Source organism: Lithobates pipiens, unplaced genomic scaffold (genome assembly GCF_037356315.1).
Source record: "Lithobates pipiens isolate NorthernLeopardFrog02 unplaced genomic scaffold, aLitPip1_a1.2 Scaffold_18, whole genome shotgun sequence".
Classification (NCBI taxonomy): domain Eukaryota; kingdom Metazoa; phylum Chordata; class Amphibia; order Anura; family Ranidae; genus Lithobates; species Lithobates pipiens.
Window position 1 is genome coordinate 175,920,670 of NW_027507758.1, and position 23,422 is coordinate 175,944,091.

The 23,422-nt window shown below is 43.1% G+C and overlaps 1 protein-coding gene across 1 annotated transcript in view; it reads right to left on the bottom strand.

Annotated features, from left to right (window-relative positions):
- Nucleotides 1-23,422, bottom strand: part of EPM2A (EPM2A glucan phosphatase, laforin) — a 197,669-nt gene that overhangs the window by 118,954 nt on the left and 55,293 nt on the right. The gene's annotated exons all lie outside the window — the stretch shown is intronic.

The following is a 23,422-nucleotide window of genomic DNA, read 5'->3' on the forward strand; positions in this document are numbered from 1 at the left end:
CAATTCTATACCTACAGTTGATCCAGAGGAAGGCAAAAAACCCCAGCAGAGCATGATACAATTTGCTAAAGCAGGGGAAAAAATTCCTTCCTGATCCCCCAAGAGGCAATCGGATCAACTTTACCTATAAATGTTAGTACCCAGTTATATTATGTACACTTAGGAAATAATCCAGGCCTTTCTTAAAGCAATCTACTGAGCTGGCCAGAACCACCTCTGCAGGGAGTCTATTCCACATTTTCACAGCTCTTACTGTGAAGAAACCTTTCCGTATTTGGAGATGACATCTCTTTTCCTCTAGACGTAAAGAGTGCCCCCTTGTCCTCTTTGTTGACTGTAAAGTGAATAACTCAACACTAAGTTCACCATATGGACCCCTTATATTTTTGTACATGTTGATCATATCCCCCCTTAATCTCCTCTTATCAAGAGTGAATAAATTCAGTTCCTCTAATCTTTCCTCATAGCTGAGCTCCTCCATGCCTCTTTTCAGTTTAATTGACCTTCTCTGCACTCTTTCCAGTTCCCCATCCATTCCCCATATCCTTTTTGAGAACTGGTGCCCAAAACTGAACTGCATATTCCAGATGAGGTCTTACTAATGATCTGAACAGGGGCAAAATGATATCTCTCTCTGGAGTCCATATCTCTCTTAATACAAAAAAGGATTTTGCTCGCTTTGGAAAAAGCAGCTTGGCACTGCATGCTATTATTGAGCTTATGATCTACAAAAAAAACAGATTCTTCTCCACTATGGATCCCCCCCCCCCTTGTGCTCCCCCTAGAATGTATGATGCATGCATATTCTTAGCCCCAGAGAGCCACATAGGTTTTATTTTTAGCCTTTTTGAACTTATTTTGCAATGGGAATATACTTTGCAGTGAGTTCACAAACAGTCTTTTTGAAGAATTCCCATTTCTGTTCTGTGCCCATCGCTGCCAATATTCACTCCCAGTCTAAGTCCTGGAGAGCAGCCCTCGTCCTTGGAAAATTTGCTCTCTTGAAACTAAGTGCCTTTATCTTTCCCGTATGTGATTTTTGCTTACAGCTAACATCAAATGAAATCATGTTATGGTCACTGCTACCCAGGTGTTCCTTTATCTGAACATAACCAAGTAGTTGGCTGTGACACACCTAATTCTACACCTTCATTCCTCTTAGTGCAGGTTTCAGAGAGGACTGAACGTATAGTGGGGTTGGAGATCCCAGCTGTGAGGAGCAAGGAGAGGTCCGTTTTGTTCTTTGGTGTGGGTCTTTTAGGTACACTTACCAACGAACTGCATGGCAGGTCGACATATGTCTGGTCAAGCATGTGGTGCCTGAGCGTTTGATGTTTTGGCCATGTGAGATACGCTTGAGACATATGTTGCAAATGGCAGCGGTGCGATCTGATGCACTCATCTCAAAAAAGGCCCGCACAAAAGAACTTTTGGAATAACACGCAGAGACAGCAGTGCCCTGCACATACAGAGCTCTGCGGTGTGATGCAGTCGGTGTGTTGCCCTTAAGCTGGCCCCTGGAGGGCACCCTGCCTCGTTATAGACGTGCCTCCTCCTCCTCCCCCTCTCTCCTATCAGGCACCCACATGGAGTCAGTGACCTCATTATCCCCTCCCTACTCATCACTGGAGCAAACCTAGCAGTATGCTGCAGCTGAGGCAACATGACTGCCAGATTTCTGTCCTTCTTGGGCATCCCCTCTCTCTGGGCTCATGTTACTGCCTTCCTCTTGCTTGGTGTTATCATCAGAGCCTTCAAAACGCTGGACATCCTCCTGGAGCATGCACCCAAGACTGTGTTCAAACAGTTTGAGGGACTCCTCAGGAGGACATGGTGGGGCTAGGGAAGGAGTGACTGATGCCATTGAGCCGAGGGAAGGCCAGGCAAAGTACCCAGAGCCTAGGTGAGAGAGGATGAGGACGGCTTGGTCATCCACTCTACCAAGTCTTCGACATGTTGCGTCTCAACACGACTAGCTGCCGAAAAAAAGGATGAGTGTGCCCCACGGCCACGTGCTGATGAGGATGCACCGTGTCCACAACCAGCATTGTTGCCTCTAGACACGGAGCCTGCTTGCCCTTTTTTATTGGCTCGTGACTGTCTACCTCTCCTTTTTGGCCTTCCAGACATACTAATTGCCTGCAGGAAGATGTAGCTGCACAAAGCTGGGACGTATATATATACTAATTATACTGCAGCTAGCAAAATTAACTGCCTGCCGGTAGTATTATTAGTATGAGAACACCGGCAATTGTATTCAGGTAAAACTTTATGTGCACATTGTGCAAAGGACACTAAAACAAAATACTGCAGCTCCTGCCTGTATTTGTATGAGAACATCGGCAATTGTATTCAGGTTTAGGTGCACACCATGCAAAGGACACAGTACACTAAGTGAAAATAGTGCAGCTCCCTGCCTGTCAGTATATTATTAAGAGAATAACAGGAACGGATCTAGCTAAACTGAATACAGTGTATATATACACAACACACCTGGGATGCATATATATCCTCTATACACTGTAACTGAAGCTAACTGACTCGCCTGCCTATTCCAGCTAACTTAAATCAAATGACACTGTCTCTCTGTCTATCTCTCTCCTCCACCGCAACGCACTACACAATGCCGCCACACAGGCGGCCTTCTATAGTGTGGGGCGTGTACTAAACCCCCTGAGGCATAATTGGCCAAAGCCATCCTGGCTTTGACCAATCATGGCTCTCCGTTTTTTCTGCGCTGTGATTGGCCAAAGCATGTGGGTCATAGTGCATGCTTGGCAAATCAGCAGCCAGCAATGCATCGCCACTCGAATTTGGCTTGAACAGCCCATGACGTTTGGAATTCGTTGAACAGGCGAACAGACAATGCTTATCCCTACTCTACATAAAGATGGTCTAGGCTATAAGAATATTGCCAAGACCCTGAAATTGAACTGCAGCATAGTGTTCAAGACCAGCAGTTTAACAGGACAGGTTCCACTCAGAACAGGCCAAAGAAGTTGAGTGCACGTCCTTAGCGTCATATCCAGAGGTTGTCTTTGGGAAATAGACATATGAGTGCTGCCAGCATTGCTGCAGAGGTTGAAAGGGTGGGGCTTAGCCTGTCAGTGCTCAGACCATATGCTGCACACTGCATCAAAAGGGTCTGCATGGCTGTCCTCCGAGAAGGAAGTCTCTTCTAAATATGATGCACAAGAAAGCCCGAAACAGTTTGCTGAAGACAAGCAGACTAAGGACATGAATTACTGGAACCATGTCCTGTGGTCTGATGAGACCAATATAAACTTATTTGGTTTATATGGTGTCAAGCGTGTGTGGGGGAAACCAGGTGAGGAGTACAAAGACAAGTGTGTCTTGCCTACAGTCAAGCATGGTGGTGGGAGTGTCATGGTCTGGGGCTGCATGAATGGGGCCGGCACTGTGGAGCTACAGTTCATTGAGGAAACCATGAATGCCAACATGTCCTGTGATATACTGAAGCAGAGCATGATCCCCTCTCTTTGGATACTGGGCAGCAGTACTCCAACAAGATAACGACCCCAAACACACCTCCAAGATGACCACTGCCTTGCTAAAGAAGCTGAGGATAAAAGGTGATGGACTGGCCAAGCATGTCTCCAGACCTAAACCCTACTGAGCATCTGTGGGGCATCCTCAAATGGAAGGTGGAGGAAGCAAGGTCTCTAACATCCACCAGTACTCACTTTTGTTGCCAGCAATTTAGACATCAATGGCTGTATGTTGAGTTATTTTGAGGGGACAGCAAATTGACACTGTTATACAAGCTGTACACTCACTACCTTACATTGTAGCAGAGTGTCATTTCTTCAGTGTTGTCACATAAGATATAATAAAATATTTGCAAAAGTGCGAGGGGTGTACTCACTTTTGTGAAACACTGTGTATGTATATGTATATGTATATTACCCCCGAAGGAGCTGCTGGTAATTAATTGGGCCTGTACTCTGCTTCTCCACCCCAAAAGAATTGGGTCAACCCACTTGACACAGCTGTGTAATAATGTTAGTGTGAAACCCAATAGCAAGGAACAACCCAACAATAGTATTATATATTGTACCTTTACCGTTACCTGGGTATCCTTCACTTCACCTGCTATAGCAATAGACAACGTCTCACACCATTTGTACTTTAACCACACAGTAAGTTTACTGGAAACTGGTTTAGGATAGCAAATACAATAATGATTCTGATACACAGGGTTAAAACAATAATAATCAAGGTGCATGTAAATATTCAGACTCAAAGATCACATGAGTAACGCATGCAGGTGTGTCTCAAAGTGGGACTGATGCTCAGGGTGGTAAAACCTTGACACTGGGCACTTTTCCACTCCCGATGCAGCCACGCAAACACACTCCTAACTTTCCATACACTATCCAGTACTAGGTAACAATGCAGTACAGTACATGTGCTCAAGGGCTCCCCCTAGGTCGTACTGCATTCCTCAGAGTGTGTGTAAGAAAAGTAATAAGCGCTTTATAGTGAATGGCAAAGTCTTTGATCTTCTTTCTTCAGCTAGAGTTATTATACTGCAGTATTTGTAATCCAGTGAGTAAGCAAATGTTAAGATAAGATAAGGGTGGTAACTGGTCTCTCTTGACCTGCATAAAGCGTTTGATTCTCTGTCCTGGAATTATTTATTCTTTATTTTGGATAAATATGGATTCGGACCAAGTTTCTTGACCACGCTTAAAATGATTTATGACACCCCCACGGCAAATCTAATGATCAAAGGTTACCAGTCACCGAACATTCACATACGCAGGGGGACCCGCCAAGGGTGCCCCCTGTCCCCCCTATTGTTTATATTAGCTTTGGAGCCACTGGCTATTAAAATCCGTGAACATCCAGACATACTGGGTATTAAAAGCGGCGGACGGGAACATAAATGCGCTTTGTTCGCAGACGATATCTTACTGCTCCTCTCCTCCCCAGTCACCTCTTTACCTAATTTGCACGGGGTATTGCAATATTTTACAACATTTACAGGGTTAAAGGTAAACCACTCCAAATCTCAGGCACTTAATGTGTCCCTACAACCACACATAGTCCGAGCATTACGGAGCTCTTTTCCCTTCCAATGGCAAGACCATACTTACCATACTTGGGTATCACACTGACCCCTACTCTTACATCATTGTATAAACATAATTTTCCTCCACTGTTTAAAAAAATCTCTGCAGATCTTAAACGATGGTCGAATAACCCTCCGTCATGGTTTGGCAGGTTGTGTTCAATTAAGATGACAGTTTTACCTAAAGTACTCTACCTATTCAGGACCCTACCGATCTCTATTGATAGGCGAGAGCTTCAGAGGTTCCAGAAAAAACTGCTGGACTATATATGGGAGCACGGAAGACCCAGGGTGAATAGACAGACGATGTATACACCGAAGGCGGGGGGTGGCCTGGGCATGCCGGATTTGTTTAAATACCACCAGGCGGCACTAATTTCACAATTAATTCGGTTCCATACCTGTCGAGACAGACCGCTCTGGATGCTGTTGGAATCCTCTCAATTTCCAGGAAAAGAAATTAGCCACTTAATGTGGATGAGGGCAAAAGACAGGCCTAAGGTGATGTGCCCGACTTTGTCCCTCTCTCTAAATTTGTGGGATAGGCTAGCTACTACCCACAACTTCAGATCCGGACATGTCCCATTAGCCCCTTTGCTTAACAATCCCATGTTCGCCCCGGGTCTCCGCCCCCAAGATTTCTCATGGTGGACCAACAAAGGTTTACTACGTATAGCTGACTAATGTGACCATAGGGGGGCTCTGTCGCGAGCATCCCTACAAGAAAGGTATCAGCTCCCGAGGTCGGAATTCTACCGCTATACTCAAATAGCGCACTTTTTGGCGTCACTAAGTCGCATTTCTGCACTCACCACATGCACCCCGATGGAAACTATCTGTAGGACACACGACAACCTCACGGGCCACATATCTCGGCTATGCAATATTTTATTCTCACCTTCTCAGAAATTGCCTTATATGGAGAAATGGGAAGGGGATATGCATACCACCTTGAAGATGGAGGAGTGGAACAAAATAATACAAGGTGCATCTAAATCTTTTATTAACACTTCTTTGATTGAAGCAAACTATAAGGTGCTGATGAGGTGGTATATGGTTCCAGCTCGACTGGCCACCTTCGCCCCTGGGGCGTCCCCGCGGTGTTTTAGAGGCTGTAATGCGGATGGTACCATGTATCATATATGGTGGTCGTGCCCGAAGGTGTGACGGTTTTGGATACGCACGTACAATTTTATATATTCTTTGACCCGAGTGAACCTCCGCAAATCGCCCCTGCATGCGCTGCTGGGACGCCCCGTAGAAGGGGCTTCAAAGCCAATGAGCAAGCTTATAGCTTTTATCTTTGTGGCAGCGAGGATCTCCATAGCCAAATCGTGGAGATCACCAATTGTCCCATTTTACTTACTTAAAACAAAATTGGGGTGGGCCAGTAACTCTTTGAAGTACCCTCGCAACTTCACACATGTACTACCAGTTTTTCTTCCTTCTTCTCTCTACTTGAATTGTTTCGTATTGTTTTCTTGTGCTTTTATGTATCTACGTTGTCAGATACAGAAATTGTAACTTCTCTTGTCGAAAATTTGAATAAAAATATTGGAAAATTAAATTAAGATAAGGGTGGTAGGTGAACTGTGAACTTGGTTATGTGAAACACGTGCAAACATCTTCTTCTATGAAGGTTACAATCGGACATGTTATGTGGAAGGCAAACTTTGAGACCTGGTCGGACATAGTCTATAACAGTGAGACCGCTCTGTAGAACTACAGGTCCCAGCAATCCTCTGAACTAGTCTACAAAATGACAAAGTAATATATAAATCATGGGCAACAGCCCTCTCACCACACAGGGCTCGAACAATGTTGCTGCTCCGATCTCAGTCCCACTTCAGGTTAGTCCCATTTGCCGAACCTCTCCATTGGATGACTGATGACTGTGTTTCTGAGCAAAACATGGCCGCTCTGTATCTTTTATCTCCTACCCAGCATGCAGTTCGTTAGCTCGGCCTTGTGGGTAGGTAAGTGGGTATTGTGGGTATGTAGTTCCCTGACTGGTAATTTACATATGAGTCACTTCTCTATTCACTACATGAGGTAGCCATTTTCTAACTTATAACCATCACACTATTCATATGGTAATTTAGGTGGCAAAAACACCTGCGCTGCACACACACACACACACACACACACACACATACATACATACATACATATATATATATATACAGTGGTGTGAAAAAGTGTTTGCCCCCTTCCTCATTTCCTGTTCCTTTGCATGTTTGTCACACTTAAGTGTTTCGGAACATCAAACCAATTTAAACAATAGTCAAGAACAACACAAGTAAACATAAAATGCAATTTGTAAATGAAGGTGTTTATTATTAAAGGTGAAAAAAAATCCAAACCATCATGGCCCTGTGTGAAAAAGTGATTGCCCCCCAAACCTAATAACTGGTTGGGACACCCTTAGCAGCAACAACTGCAACCAAGCGTTTGCGATAACGTGCAATGAGGCTTTTACAGCGTCCTGGAGTAATTTTGGCCCACTCATCTTTGCAGAATTGTCCTAATTCAGTTACATTAGAGGGTTTTCGAGCATGAACGGCCTTTTTAAGGTCATACTACAACATCTCAATAGGATTCAGGTCAGGACTTTGGCTAGGCCACTCCAAAGTCTTCATTTTGTTTTTCTTCAGCCATTCGGTGGTGGACTTGCTGGTGTGTTTAGGATCATTGTCCTGCTGCAGAACCCAAGTTCGTTTCAGCTTGAGTACACGAACAGATGGTCGGACATTCTCCTTCAGGATCTCTTGGTAGACAGCAGAATTCATAGTTCCTTTTATCACGGCAAGTCTTCCAGGTCCTGAAGCAGCAAAACAGCCCCAGACCATCACACTACCACCACCATATTTTACGGTTGGTATAATGTTCTTTTTATGAAATGCAGTGTTCCTTATACGCCAGATATACTTGGACACACACCTTCCAAAGAGTTCCACTTTTGTCTCATCGGTCCACAGAATGTTGTCCCAAAAGTCTTGGGGATCATCAAGATGTGTTGTGGAGAAATTGAGATGAGCTTTGATGTTCTTTTTGCTCAGCAGTGGTTTTCTCCTTGGAACTCTGCCATGCAGGCCATTTTTGCCCAGTCTTTTCCTGATGGTGGAGGCATGAACGCTGACCTTAACTGAGGCAAGTGAGGCCTGCAGTTCCTTGGACGTTGTTGTGGGGTCTTTTGTGAGCTCTTGGATGAGTCGTCGCTGCGCTCTTGGGGTAATTTTGGGCGGCCGGCCACTCCTTGGAAGGTTCACCACTGTTCCATGTCTTCGCCATTTGTGGATAATGGCTCTCACTGTGGTTCGCTGGATTCCCAAAGCTTTGGAAATGGCTTTATAACCCTTTCCAGACTGATAGATCTCAATTACTTTCTTTCTCAATTGTTCCTGAATTTCTTTGGGTCTCGGCATGATGTGTAGCTTTTAAGGATCTTCTGGTGGACCTTACTGTGTCAAGCAGCTCCTATTTAAGTGATGCCTTGATTGTGAACAGGTGTGGCAATAATCAGGCCTGGGTGTGGCTAGAGAAATTCAACTCAGGTGTGGACAACCACAGTTATAGTATGTTTTAACAAGGGGGGCAATCACTTTTTCACACAGGGCCATGATGGTTTGGATTTTTTTTCACCTTTAATAATAAACACCTTCATTCAAAATTGCATTTTGTGTTTACTTGTGTTGTCCTTGACTATTGTTTAAATTGGTTTGATGTTCCGAAACACTTAAGTGTGACAAACATGCAAAGGAACAGGAAATGAGGAATGGGGCAAACACTTTTTCACACCACTGTATATATATATATATATATATATATATATATATATATATATATATATATTGCATTTCTAGTGGATTTTAAAAACATAACTGTAATAACTCTACTATGTTACTGGATTTACTGTCTTGATATTATGCAAGATTTTAGCCTAAACATTGTTGCAATGTGCATGGCTATAGCAAAAAAAAAAAAAAAAAACTGCTTACTACAGATGAAGACTATTACTAAATCTGGTTCAATATCAGCCTTTAAACCAGACCATTCAAGTTGCTCCACATTACCAGCTGACCCTACATGGATTATTATATAGGGCCAAAACATTTTAGCTGCATTAAAAGGGCTTGCTGAATTTAAAACTAATTGGTAAATGCAGTGGCGTAACTAGAACCTTCAGGGCCCCCCTGAACCCCAGCCAGGGCCCTTCCCTCCGAGTCCGGCGGTGGAACTCCAGGGCGTGGTCACAGGTATGACCTTTGTGAGCCCTGTAGTTCCACCACTGGCATCAGTAGTTTTTTTTTTATTAGTTTTTTTTAAATTTTTAGGTGCCCCATTGGGTGACTGTCCCTAGGCAGGATGGGGTCCCCGTCCCCAGAAGAGATGAGGTCCTTTTCTCCAGGGCAGATGAAGTTAATGCCCCCAGGTGAGAAGGGGTCCCTGTCCCCAGGGGGAGATGGAGGGCGTAAGTAATGGTGTGTGGGGGATGGGGTCCTCTCACTCACCATGACCAAGCTGCAGGCCACGCACTCATCCATGTTGGCCTGTGCTCCATCCAGTGTGCTGGACGGGTGATCAGCATATCTCCCAGAAAGACCGTTAATCATCTGTGTATGACGGGGGAGGAGGGGGGCTGGCAGACAAGCCTGCAGTGTCCTCCGGGGAGCCGGCTCTCATAGGGCTGCACTGCATCTGTGTGCTTAAAGTTTGTTTACCCAGGAGAAGTATGCAGTGCAGTGTGGGCCGGACTCGGGGGGGCGGGACTCTGGCTGGGGAGAACAGACATCGGACTGGGCGGCAATGCATGAAGCAGGAGAGGGGTACTCTGAGTTCCAGCCGAGGACACAGGTCATGCGGGGAATGCTCTGCTAGTCACCCTCCAACTCCAGCCACCTGTGTGCATGGTGCACTGGTACCCCTAGCTGCCTATGCTGCTGCTGGCCATATGTAGAGGGGGCTGCATGGGCCCCCTGCAGCACAGGGCCCAGTTGCGGTCGCGACTTCTGCACCCCCTATAGTTACGCCCCTGGGTAAATGTTGTGAAACGATAATTACTGATGGTTGCTACAAAGTCATCTTTTCAAGGCTTGCATGTGTATTCTGTGCTGAATTAGCTGATTTGAGTGGACTTTACTATTTACTTCCATGTTTAAGCAGCTTTACATAAGTACAACACTACTTAGGCAAAAGCAATGTGCAAAATTAGGTAAACTATGCTAAGCCAGGAGAGAGTGTCCACCAATTTTAGGAAGCAAGTGGGAAACCAAACCCGAAACGAATGTTCAAATCAGGGTGAAATTATATTATAGTCCCTATATGTAATCTTCAATTTTGCCTTGCAAGTTCACTTTATATACTTATGCAAGAGGGTTTCGTTTTAGACACTTCTAATTCTTAGTGTAACATTGGGAATCAGTAGCCATCAGATATATGTCTTGTGCTGCCATCCATTTTTCAGATTAGACACATTTATTTTCAAATGTAGCATCTTGTTATACACAGATGTAATGAGATGCCTATTATAAGTTTGGAAATATATTACAAGTTATAAATCTCATTCTGCAGGAACAATTGTTGTTTACTAGTTTATAATCTGAAAATAATGCAATGTAAGGACATAGAAATTAAAAAAAGAAATGGCCTGTGAATTTGCCCGTGACAGATTAAGTGTTCAGAATCCCATTATAGGGCAGGCTACTAAGTGTAATGCAATAGCTTTCTGTATGCAAACTGTATGAATGATGGGCATCCAGTGACCTTTGATCATTTGTAATTGTTTTAGCATAAATAAGCTTAAAATACCCAAAGGATGCTGGTAAAATAGAAGGTGTTTTGAATTTGAGATACAGCAAAGCATCCTCCAAAGTGATTTCCTTAAATAATACAGTAAATGCAGATCATAGCAGACTTATTTCCATTCGGCAAGCACAATGGTGATTATTTATGAGTTACACATAGTTGTCCAAGTGTGTATAATTTGTGATCAGCACATCCTGTCATAAATAGCACTTAATGAGATAAAATAAGTATAATTGAAGAATCTATGCAGGCACTTATGCTTAGTTGTTTTATTAATTATGCAAAGGTCAGCATTTTAGCTCCAGTGGCCTGGAATAAGTGTCACAAATACTTAGATGTTTCAATTAGACAAATAAATATTAAGCTCCCAAAATGTACAGTAACCTTTTCCTGTAGATGGCTGAGGATTTCCAGATAAAGTAAATATATGTGGGTAGATGGTGTTTTAATGGTACTAAGAAACAGTAAAATGAAAGTCTGAACTAAAAATCTGTGATATGCCCAAACACATCTGGTGCTGAAAATTGCACGTTATAAATGTTCCATTTATAGTCTGGTAATATCCGTACAGGCCTATATTTATGATATTGAATGTGCCCCTCATTGCAATTTTGTATTGCAGTCCATTTAAATGATGTTTACTTTTAAAAAATATGGGTCCTGGATTTCATTCTGTCTTTTACGCATCACATCAGAGGCTTAAAGAGGAAGTAAACCCTGATGGGTTTACTTCCTCTTTCATTCCCTGCAAAGGCAAAGCATAATGGACTACTATGCATCGCATAGTAGCCCATTATGTGTCACTTACCTGACACAGGAGCCAACGAAGTCGCCGCTGTCCCCTGTAGTCCGCCGCATCCATCTTGCTGGTGGCGTCTCGCAGCTCCGCCGCTGTCATTCGGCGAAGCCGCAATGACGTCACTCCCGCGCATGCGCACGGGAGTCGAAACGCGCGGCAGCTCCATTCTTGGAAATGCCGCGCTCAGTGCGCCTGTGCGCCGCTGTCTACGGCGCATGCGCCGTAGACAGCGGTGCCCGTTTTCGGGCAAATATCTCCTAAACCATATAGGTTTAGGAGATATTGCTTGGACCTACAGGTAAGCCTTAATCTAGGTTTACCTGTAGGTCAAAGTGGTTTGTAAGGGTTTACAACCACTTTAAACTATACCTAAAAACGTTGTTTAGTTTTGGATAGAGAGGAATTAGGACACCTGTCTGTTTTATTGGGGTTTTTTTTTTTATTGCTGTCAGTGCCCCTGTTAAAGAAATTCACCCTCTCTATTTGTCCTGTTTAATATTAGCAAGAAACTGAAAGTAAAAAAGAAAATTCAAAATTTGGGTTGTCCCCAGAAAAGAAATAGAGGGGAAATCTTCCAATGGGGACACTAGTTCTGGTGAACTTGGTGACAACCAGGGATTCCCTCACTTCAGGATGTGTTATGTCACACCCCCGTGACTTCTTCACGGGATGACGTTATGACTTAACATGCAGGGCGTGAGCGGAGGTATATTGGAAGGGACATCACAATGGATATCAGTTCAGCACGGTGTTTGGTACAGTTTCATTATTTGAAATGTGAGTAAAAGCTGTTTTGATTTAATAAACCAATGATATCACACTATGGGAGTGTCTTTCACATATATATATAACTGTGCATGACATGGGAAATTAACCAGTAATCTACTCAAAATAATTGAGTAAATAAGAACTACTGCAGCTAGCATATAACATTTACCATAATTATATAAATACACACCAGTATGGGAATAATAAAAGCTTTATAAATTAAGAGTTTAACCACTTAAGGACCAAGCCTATTTTTTAGACTCAGTGTTTACAAGTTAAAATCAGGTTTTTTTTTTACTAGAAAATTACTTATAATCCCCTAACATTATATATTTTTATCAGACACCCTAGAGAATAAAATGGTGGTCATTGCAATACTTTATGTCACACCACATTTGCGCAGCGGTCTTACAAGCGCATTTGTTTGGGAAAAAATACACTTTTTTTTACCTAAAAAATAAGACAACAGTAAAGTTAACCCAAGTTTTTTTATATTGTGACAGATAATGTTACGCCGAGTAAACTGATACCCAACATGTCATGCTTCAGACGCCATTAAACGAGCTTCATGTTCGTAGAATGGTGACAAACTTTTACCCTTAAAAATCTCCATAGGGAGTGCGCATGCACGGGCAGCCGGAGCGGATGCAAAGCTAGACTGCTCCGCACTCTCCCGCCACTTTCGGCTAAAATACGCTGCCCACCGGCCCCGCTCGTCCCCATATACATACGGGACAGCGGGCACTGTATGCGCGGATCGCTTCCCCATGCCTACTAGGTCGTCGGGGAAGGCGCACGGCGGCAATTTCCATCCGCCTCGTGGATCTGGCCGCAAATCCAAGATGGTGACTGGCAAATACACAGGGCCCAGACCGGAGCAACAGCCACAACTACAGCGGGACAGAGGACGTTTAGCTGGCTGCAAGTCCTTTGATGAAGGCTCTCTCACAGCTTCTCCACCTTCAGGTGAGCAGATGGATCATCCCTGTCCAGCATCCAGCCCTGTCAGATCTCTCTCTCAGGCCTCTGCTCCGTCCCCGGGCCCTGCTTCTCAGGACTCCTCTGCCCTGGAAAAGGACCTATCGGAAATATTTCTCAGCCAGACCAGCGGCCATGATATGGATCCTGATAGTCCTGAGGGGTCCCCTGACCCTTTGCCTGCACCATTACCATATTCCCCTGATACTGTTTTGCTTGCTCGTTTTGCGGACATGCTGAGGAAGGAGCTAGAGAAAGCTACATCTAAATTAACCTCTGATCTACGGCAAGATTTTCAGAGTTTGGGTTGTCGGTTGGATAGTATTCAATCTAAAGTTGATGATACTGTCCATAGAGTGTCACAGAATTCTGACATGATTACCGAACTCCACGATCGTTTAGAGGAAGCCTATAATAGAATTGACGACCTGGAAAACCGTGCCAGACGTTATAATTTCCGTATTTGCGGTTTACCGGAATCGGTTAAAGATATTACCTCTTTTACTTCTTCTTTGATGCATTTGGCGGTCCCAGAGATTGATGACATTCATATGGAAATTGATCGCATTCATAGAGCTTTGGTTCCCCTGAAGCCTGATGGACCACCTCGTGACGTGATTGTAAAGCCCCATTTCTTTGGGATTAAAGAAGCCATTATGCGGTATGCCAGGGATCGCCCTGATTTGGAGGTTGAAGGTCATCATATCCAAATCTTCGCGGATATATCGCAAGCTACCATTCAGAAGAGGAGGGCGTTTAAACCGTTGCTATCCCCTTTGATTCAGCGCAATATTCGCTATCGCTGGAACTATCCCTTCCGACTACAATTTACCTATGACAATCGATCCTATGCTTTTTCTACATTCGCAGATGGGGAAAAAATCTTGCTGAAACTGGGGTTCATTTCCCAGGCCCCAATTTCTTCTGGTCCGCCCACAGCTACTGATCTACCCCCCCCCCCCCCGCTTTTGCCGCTCTGGTCTTCCCCAACTTCGAAGAAATCTGCGACATCGCGTCGACTTACCTGAGAGACTCTATTTTTTCTTTTTTTTGATTTTTTTTGATTATACTGGTACACCGGACTCGGGGGGGAAGGGGATAATATAAAGAGTTGTAGATTTATGTTTTATGTTGTTTTTTCCCCTTTTTCCTAGGGTCTGGGGGTGTTTTTTTTTGTGCGGTAGCTTCTCTGTGGTCCTTATATAGGACATTAGCTGCCGCTTGCAGATTTTTGTCGCTCGATCGGATTATTGTATCTTTTTTCTTTGTATTACTTAGAGTTTTCAGGTATGGGTCTATGGGCATAACATTTGCTATCTCATATTGTGCCGGGAGGTGGCTATGTGCTCTCCCTGTTGGTAGGACTCTCCCCATTGATTTTCTTTGGTGGAGACTCCCACATTTCCAGACTTAGATTCTGGTCTACGTTGTTATATTGTGTTTAACTTCTGTTGCTTAATGTTTTTTTTTCCGTTGATACTGGGTGTTGTTGCACCCACGTATCGTTTTTTTTTTTCTCTTCTTCTTTCTCTCTTTGCTTTCTTTCCAGTCTTCACTATTAACTCTTTTTTTTTCCTTGAGGGTCAGCCAGCGGAATTCTGGTTCATCGAAGAGGTCCATGTGTTGCCATCGTTAGGTGAGTCTGTCTATCATGTACATTTACGTTTTTTACCATGTCCCGGTTAACTGACTCGACTGGAACCATTCGACTGCTATCCCATAACGTACAGGGATTGGGCTCCCCATCTAAGCGGATCCAGGTATTTAACTATTATAAATCTCTGCATGTAGATATTGTAGCTCTTCAGGAAACGCATTTTGCCTCCTCTTTCACCCCCCGCTATATACATAGAGATTACCCTGTGTGTTACTTTGCTAATGCCACAGAGAAAAAGCGTGGGGTAGCACTCTGTTTGTCACGGCGACTTTCATTTACGGAGAATAAAGTACTGCGGGATCCAGAGGGGAGGTTTCTACTGGTTAAAGGTCACTTGGGGAGCAATTTGGTGACAATTCTGGTTTATTATGCCCCCAACACGAATCAAGTAGCATTTTTTAAAGCCTTGCTCCGGTCATTAGCGTCTGAATTTGAGGGTGATGTGATCCTAGCCAGAGATTCTAATTTAGCACTAGATCATGTTCTGGATAAATCACACTTATCTCGTCTTCGATCCCCTCCCAAATGTAGCCAAATTTTTGCTCAATTACTACATCGCTATGACTTAGTCGATGCTTGGAGGGAGGCCAACCCTACCGCCCGCGATTATTCTCATTTTTCTAGGGCCCACAATCGCTATTCGCGTATTGACCATGTGGTTTTTCGCCTCGGGACTGTTGCCTAAACTGACTGCAGCTAAAATTGTATCTACACCTTGGTCAGATCACGACCCAGTAGTATTACTGTTTTCGAATCTAACGTTTAAATTAGCGAAGTCCCACTGGAGGCTGAATGAGTCTATCCTCGGCAATGAATCTCACTGTACAGAGATTATAGCCCACCTAAAAGCATATTTTGCGGTTAACAAAGCAGAGGACACCAACCCTGCTATTAATTGGGCGGCGCATAAGGCCTCCATTCGGGGCTCTCTAATTCAATTGACGTCCAGACTTAATAAGGCTAACAACACCTTGATCTTGACCAAAACTAAGGAATATGAAACCCTAGCTACCCAACATAAACGACTCCCTCATCCGGACTTACTACTTAAGCTTGAACAGGCCCGCACCGAACTTAATATATGCCTTACTACAAGGGCCGAAAAATGTCTTAGTTGGACCAACCATAGGTTCTTTACATGGCGTAATCGTCCAGGTTCATTGCTAGCGCACAAACTTACCCCTAAACACACGCATACGGCTCTCCCTAAAATTAGACTTTCAGGGGGTAATCTTTCTCAAAATCCTCAAAGTGTCCTTAACGAATTCCAGAATTTTTATACTACACTATATGCCCCAACATCACGACAATACGTCTGTTTCTATCAACAATTTCTTAAGCACTTTATCGCTACCGTCTCTTACGGAACCTCATAGAGAAATTATGGACCAACCTATCACTTGTGAAGAGTTACACCACACCATTAAATTATTATCTCTGCATAAATTGCCTGGCCCTGATGGACTCCCTAATAGCTATTATAAAAAAAATTCTGAATACCTGGTCCCTCATATGGCTCTCTATTTTAATTCCTTACGAGACGGTGGCGAAGTACCTTTAGATGAAAACAGGGCCCACATTAGTGTTATACCTAAACCAAACAAAGATACTACTGATATTCTTAATTATCGCCCTATATCATTGATTAATTGTGATCTCAAAATCCTTACGAAATTATTAGCATTACGATTGGGCGCCTTTTTACCACAATATATACATAAAGACCAATCAGGTTTTATACATCAACGCCAAACTTTAGACCAAATTCGCCGATCTATAGCTTTGATCTCTGCGGTTCGCTCCCAGTGGGATGCTCCTGGATCTCGGGAACTGCTATTGCTTTCATTGGACCTTCATAAGGCCTTTGATAGCCTTAATTGGGACTATTTATTTACTACTCTTGGGGCCTTTGGTTTTGGTCCTGTTTTTATTTCATTATTACGAAAACTTTATAGCAAACCGTCGGCCCAGGTCGCTATCCGGGGTTATAGATCATCCTCATTTCTCATTGGTCGTGGCACGAGGCAGGGCTGTCCACTTTCTCCATTACTTTTTGCGTTGGCAATTGAGCCTTTAGCGGTAGCGATTCGATCTCATCCCCGAATTCATGGAATATGTTGTGGACAGCAGGAACATAAATGTTCCCTGTTTGCCGATGATGTTCTTATGTATATTACCAACCCTACAATTACCCTACCTAATTTGTTGTCCCTATTTCGTCAATTTTCCCAACTTTCAGGACTTACTTTAAACACTCAAAAAACGGTGGCCCTTAATGTCTCTCTGCCCCCTTTAATAGAACAACAGTTGCGACGCGATTTTCATTTCCAGTGGACCTCAACCTCTATACCATATTTAGGTATCCAATTGACATCCTCGATTAGCACTTTATACAAAGCTAATTATCCCCCACTTTTTCGCCGATTACGAGAGGACCTTCGGTGTTGGGGGGATTATTCCTTATCTTGGTTTGGTAAGATTAATTCAGTCAAAATGACGTTTCTCCCCAGACTACTCTATTACTTTAGGACCTTACCCATTGCAGTCCCGAGGAGAGAATTGCAACAGTTACAAGGAGATGTTCTCCGTTTTGTTTGGGGTAATAGGAAACCCTGCATGAATAAATCAACGTTATATACCTCAAAATTACGCTGTGGACTTGGCCTCCCTAATTTGCAAGCTTATTATCAGGCAGCTCAAATAACACAGCTCTCATATACCACAGCCAGGGGGCCTCAGCCCCTTTGGGTGTCTATTGAAGCCCTTTCGTGCCACCCTCTTGCTATTGGCTCCTTAATGTGGTTGCCAAGTCGCCTTCGCCCTCCTATCTTATGCCCCACCCTGTCTCACTCCCTTGAGGTTTGGGACAGGGTGCGCCATCGTAAACTGTTAGTGTCTTCGCATACTCCCTTGGCTCCGGTGTTCTGTAACCCAGAGTTTCCACCTGGCTTGACTCCACAAGTATTCCAGTGGTGGCTCAATAAAGGCCTCCTACGGATAGGTGACTATTTAGATGGGAACCGACCTCATTCCTTGCAGTACTTTATAGAGACAATACAGATGCCCCCTAGTGAACTGTTTCGGTATAATCAAATTGTATCCTTTATACGTTCTAAACTCGGTTTGCTAGATAGACCGTTTACTCTTACGAATTTTGAATTATCTTGCCAATCATAGGACCTAGTACGGGGACGTATATCTACTATTTATGCTACTATTACGGACCCACTTACTAAACTCCCCTATATGACCCATTGGGAACGGGACTTGAATCTTACCTTTGACCTGCCTGATTGGCAAGATATAGCTTATGCTTTATCTAAAGTATCTGTTAATACTGCACTGATTGAGGCGAACTATAAAACTCTACTACGATGGTATTTAGTACCAACCAGGGTAGCTAAGATGCATCCGTCTGCATCCCCCATGTGCTTTAGACGGTGTGGTCAGATGGGTACAATGTGCCACATTTGGTGGCAATGGCCGATAATAGTCAGATTTTGGATTCGTATATTTAACCTCATATACACGGTTACTGGGGTTAATATTCGTAGAGCCCCAGAGGTAGCGCTTTTTCAAAAGCTCCCTGATGGGGTTCCCAAGAAATCTTTCAAACTGATAACATATATAATTCTGGCTGCTAGGATAACTATAGCTAGATATTGGAAGCAGTCGATGGTTCCTCTTGACTCTGTGAAACTTAAGCTTAACTGGATTATGGTCAATGATAGACTCACCTGGACCCTTCGTAATAATTCCAAGAAATTTAACGTGATTTGGGATCCGTGGATCAAATATGTCTCTCCACTGTGACTTGCCGCTGGTTGACCCTCCCTCTTTCTCTTTCCCTTTTTTTTTTTTTTTTCTCTCTCTCTTCTCTCTCTTTCCTCTTTTCTTTCTTCTCTTTCTTTCTTTTCTGTCCCCCCCTTTTTTTTTATTTTTTTTTTATTTTTTCTTCTTTTCTTCTCTCTTTCTTTCTTCTCTATATTTACTGTCTAACAAGATATTTTTTATAATTTGAAAAAGGTCAGGCGCAACTCTGTGCGGTCATTCCTTGTGGAAGGGGGGTGTAGGGGAGTTCTCCCCCCCTCCCTGTTTTTCTTCTTTTTTTTTTTTCCCCCTCTGCCCTGCTCTGTTTTCTGCTCTGTTATTATTCCTGACAATATAGACATAAAAGGTTCTCTGGACAAGATCCAAATGGGTCTAACAGAGTGTGGGGCATGCTTGTGAATTTGATTGGTGAAGCACCATACTCTTTTGGGCTACTCTGTAATGTGTAGTCTATCATTATACTGATTACGTTTAGTCTATTTGACTTAGGGCCGGTTCACACTGCAGGCGATGCGAGGCGACACCGACTTGCCTCGCCGCGACCTGCCGCAACCTCAGCGGCAACTTGCAGATGACTTCTGTATAGAAGTCAATGCAAGTCGCCCCCAGGTCGCCCAGAAGTAGTACAGGAACCTTTTTTCTGAGTCGGAGCGACTCGAGTCGCTCCTCTCAGAACGGTTCCATTGTACAGAACGGGGGCAACTTGCGAGAGCGCGGCGAGGCGAGTCGTGTCGCCTCGCATCGCCCGCAGTGTGAACCGGCTCTTATGGTTTTAAGGAACTACACTCTCATGTTTTACTGTTGATTGACCCGGCTAATGTGTAGGGTAAGGGTCATATTTTTCAGATTTTATTTGTTCATTGACCGTATTATTTGTGATATTTTCTTACTGTCTCACCTTGCATTATAAATAAAAACATATTGAAAAATAAAAATCTCCATAGGACTAGTTTAAAAATTTCTACAGATTACCAGTTTTGAGTTACAGAGGAGGTGTAAGGATAAAATTATTGCTCTCACACTAATGATCACGGTGATACCTCACATGTGTGGTTTGAACACCATTTTCATATGCATTCGCTTCTGTGGTCAAGCTCGGCGGGACAGGGCGCTATATATAGCTTGACCACAGAAGTGAAAGCATACGTTTTTTGCCTATTACAAGGGCTGTAAACATCCTTTGTAATAGAAAAAAACATGACAGGACCTCTTAAATGTGAGATCTGGGGTCAAAAAGACCTCAGATCTCATATTTACACTAAAATGCAATTAAAAAATAAATAAATAAATGTCTTTTTTTACAAAAATAAAAATTCCCCTTTAAGAGCATTGCATGGAAGCGAAGTTTGACGTTGCTTCTGCCATCCAATGCTATGGAGCTGAGTGGGGCCATCTTTCTCTCACAGGGAAGCAGACACTATCGTGTCCGCTGCTACCAACAGCTCTGCTCCGTCACCGATAAAAGTTATTTTGCTGTGAATTCGCCACTGAGACCATTTTTATCTAAAAGCCAGCTGCCCGCTGTTTTTAAAAATACCGGGTTTATGGCAGCTAGCTGCTGCCATAATAATGGTATTTAGTGTCAAAGTACTGATGTAAAACGACGGTGGCTGGTCCTTAAGTGGTTAATAATAGTACATAGTATATAGTTATTAGTTAAAATACCTTGAGATGAATGTTGCAGCAAAGCCCATTTGCATGGGCCATTGAGGATGATCACGATGTGTCATCCATCTTGGTGTTGAAGATAGAATCAAGTATGATAGGGAGATCCTCAAACCATTCTGTAACCAGCCTGGAATGTAACTTCTCACCAGCAGAAACCGTGGTGTGCCACTGGAACTCAGCCTATTTACTCTGGTCCCTAGTAGCTTCAAATCTGCTGTGCAACTAGACCTCTAACTACCTGTGGGCCATTAGATGCCTATGACTATGTGGTTGATTTACTAAAACAGGAGAGTGCAAAATCTGGTGCAGCTCTGCATGGTAGCCAATTAGCTTCTAACTTCAGCTTGTTCAATTAAGCTTTGACAATAAAACCTGGAAGCTGATCGGTTTCTATGCAGCAATACACCAGATTTTGCGCTCTCCGGTATTAGTAAATCAACCCCTATGTGTTATAATGAGTGTGAAATAACAAGAGGACAGATTTACTTCTGTCACCAGATACAGTGCCTTGCAAAGGATTCACCCCCTTGGCTTTTTATCTATTTTGTTACATTACAGCCTTTAGTTAATTTTTTTTTAATCTGAATTATATGTGATGGATCATAAAACTATACATAAAACTATTTTTCAGAAATAAAAAACTGATAATTGGAATGTGTGTTTGTATTCACCCCCTTTGTTGAGAAGCCCATAAAAATCTCTGGTCCAACCAATTACCTTCAGAAGTCACATAATTAGTGAAATGATGTTCACCTGTGTGCAATGTAAGTGTTACATGATCTGTCATTACATATATACATCTTTTTGAAAGGCCCCAGAGGCTGCAACACCTAAGCAAGAGGCACCACTAACCAAACACTGTCACGAAGACCAAGGAACTCTTCAAACAAGTAAGGGACAATGTTGTTGAGACGTACAAGTCAGGGTTAGGTTATATAAAAATTATCCAAATCTTTGATCATCCCTAGGAGCACAATCAAATCTATCATAACTAAATGGAAAGAACATGGCACAACAGCAAACCTGCCAAGAGATGGCTGCACACCAAAACTCACAGACCAGGAAAGGAGGGCATTAAACAGAGAGGCAGCACAGAGACCTAAGGTAACCCTGGAGGAGCTGCAGAGTTCCACAGCAGAGACTGGAGTATCTGTACATAGGACAAAAGCCGTACGCGCCATAGAGTTGGGCTTTATGGCAGAGTGGCCAGAAAAAAAAGGTGTGTTTTGAGCTTGCGAAAAGGCATGTGGGAGACTCGCAAAATGTATGGAGAAAGGTACTCTGGTCTGATGAGACTAAAATTGAACTTTTTGCCCATCAAAGAAAACGCTATATCTGGCAAACCCAACACAAACCCAACACATCACATCACCCAAAGAACACCATCCCCACAGTGAAACATGGTGGTGGCAATGGTGCTGTTGCATCATGCAACAATGACCCCAAACACACTGCTAAAGCAACACTTGAGTGGTTTAAGGGGAAACATGTAAATGTGTTGGAATGGCCTAGTCAAAGCCCAGACCTCAATCCAATAGAAAATCTGTGGTCAGACTTAAAGATTGCTGTTCCCAAGCGCAAACCATTCAACTTGAAGGAGCTGGAGCAGTTTTGCCTGGAGGAATGGGAAAAAATTCCAGTCGTAAGATCTGGCAAGCTCCGACTAATCCAAAGTGACTTGGAGCTGTGATAGCCGCAAAAGGTGGCTCTACAAAGTATTGACTTTGGGGGGGGGGGGGGGGTGAATAGTTATGCACATACTTTTTCTGTTATTTTGTCCTATTTATTGTTTGCTTCACAATAAAATAAAAATAAAAAAATATATATATATATATATATATATATCTTCAAAGTTGTGGGCATGTTCTGTAAATTAAATGATGCAAATCCTCAAACAATCCATGTTAATTCCAGGTTGTGATGCAACAAAACATGAAAAATGCCAAGGGGGTGAATGCTTTTGCAAGGCACTGTATATATAGTTCCAATACAGCACCCAGAGAGATGAAACACTATTGCATATTTAAAAAAGTGGTAAACAATACTGCGCTTGTGTGTGAAGGTCAGTAGCAGCAACAATAAAATGTGAGATATGACACAAACAATATTAAAAAGGGGGGCAAGTTGCATTCACAAATAATGTAAAAAGTCCAAACCTGCCTGGCTTCTGAGCCTCTTGCCTGCCTGCTCAGCATCCAGGCAGGACAAGAGATCAGAGGAGTCCGAGCTGTGCAACAGAGTGTGGGACAGACGACTGGAGAGACATACATCATCTGCACTGCATGTTCAAGGGATACAGCTGATCATTCCCATTGTGCTTTTGACCTTCCACAATAGAGGGTCCATCATGTGAGGTAAGGGCACATCCTATCTTCAATGTTGGTGGCGTTACATGGTAGAGAATTTATTTGGATTTTCTACTCACAAGCACTATATTTAAAGTTTCACATTGCTTTGGATTTATCCAATTATTCATCTTTGTTACTTGGACTGTTTTGATCACAGTTTGGACTTTTTACATTATTTATGAGCACAACTTGCCTCCCTTTTTACTATTACATATTTAACATTGTGATATTAAGCAGCCAGTTATTTACAAATATATGCAGCAGAAGTCAGCTTATTCCTACAGGTTCCCTAAAAGTGAAAACGAATATAGCCAGTATATCCACAGATTAGTAAACTACATTATATTACATTTTTGCTTTTGGGTTTAGAGATCTTTTAACCTATGTAAGGTCATGATCTAGCACACCAATGGCTTCTCATGCAACATGATGTACAGTCCAGTACTGTTAAAGCTTTTGTGGTCAAAGGTCCT